This window comes from Rhagoletis pomonella, unplaced genomic scaffold, assembly GCF_013731165.1.
Source record: "Rhagoletis pomonella isolate Grant_MI unplaced genomic scaffold, Rhpom_1.0 Rhpom_scaffold_00130, whole genome shotgun sequence".
NCBI lineage: Eukaryota > Metazoa > Arthropoda > Insecta > Diptera > Tephritidae > Rhagoletis > Rhagoletis pomonella.
In genome coordinates this window covers 173729-175207 of record NW_023458684.1, presented here as the reverse complement: position 1 = coordinate 175207, position 1479 = coordinate 173729, and positions in this window count along the sequence as shown.

Here is a 1479-nt window from a genome sequence, read left to right as displayed (position 1 = left end):
TTCATCTTCATCTTCATCTTCATGTTCATGTTCATCTTCATATTCATATTCATATTCATCTTCATCTTCATCTTCATCTTCAACTTCATCTTCATCTTCATCTTCAACTTCATCTTCATCTTCATCTTCATCTTCATCTTCATCTTCATATTCACCTTCGTCTTCATATTTATCTTTTCTTTTATCCTGATCTATATCTTCATTCTTTTCTCCATTTACGTATTTACCCCCACCATTGTTATTAGGTTAGGTAGTTAAATTTTCCTTCCTCTTTTTCTTTACATTGTTTCTTTAGTGATATCATGTCATGTGTTGAAATTGGGTGTGATGAGTTGCAGTATGGTGGAATTGGGTGTGGGAGTTACGGTGTTATGAATTCAGGTGTGGTGGTCTTAAGAGGTGTGGTGAATTTAGTTGTGGTGAGTTGAGGTGTGGTGAATTAAGGTGTGGTGAGTTAAGGTGTGGTGAGAAAGTTGAGGTGTGGTGAATTAAGCTATGGTGAGTTTAGATGTGGTGAGAAAGTTGGGGTGTGGTGAGTTAAGGTGTGGTGAATTAAAGTGTGGTGGATTTAGGTGTGGTGAATTAAGGTGTGGTGAATTTAGGTGTGGGGAGTGAAGTAGTGGTGGATTTAGGTGTGGGGAGTTAAGGTGTGGTGAATTAATGTGTAGCGAACTCAGGTGGAGTAAGTTTTTAAGCGGAGGTGAGATGAGTTGAGGTGAGTTAAGTTAAGTTAAGGGGTTAAGTTAAGATAAGTTATCTTTATCCTTATCTTCATATTCATCTTCATCTTCTTCCTCGTCTTGGTCTTCATCTTCTTCTTCATCTTTATCCTTTCCTTAATCCTGATCTAAATATGTCCATTCTTTTCTTCATTTACATATTCACCCCCACCATTGTTATTAGGTTAGGTATTTAAATGTTCCTTCCTCTTTGTCTTTATATTTAGGTTTCTTTACTTTTATTTTAATTTCTGTATTTATCCCTTTCTTCTTCTCCATACTCAAAATTATCTCATCCTTGTTTGAGTCTAATCTGTTCATGTACATACATACATACATCTTATTCCTAAACTGCTGCTTAGCACGTTTCTTTAATTCACTATCAATATTAAAGCATACATTTAGGAGGCATTTCCGCCCCAACCATGTACATGTATGGCATTGGTATTGGTGTGACTTTTGAATTGATTTTTTCGCTCTATTTTAAACTAATTTGAAATTTTAAAAATTGCCTGCACATCAGCATCAAAATACCTTTCTAATGATATATAATTGTTTATACCTTAGAAGTACAGTTTAGCCGTAAAAGGGGTGTAAAGGAAACATGATTGCCTATTTATATAATTGATATAGGGTGTTAAAATACTACTTGGTTGTTGCAGAGCTTAACTAAAGGCACACTCGTCCCATATAGCGACAACGATTCTTCTGAAGAGTTAGTTGAAGAGGAAAATTCTGTGTTCCATTCTTAAACTGTTGC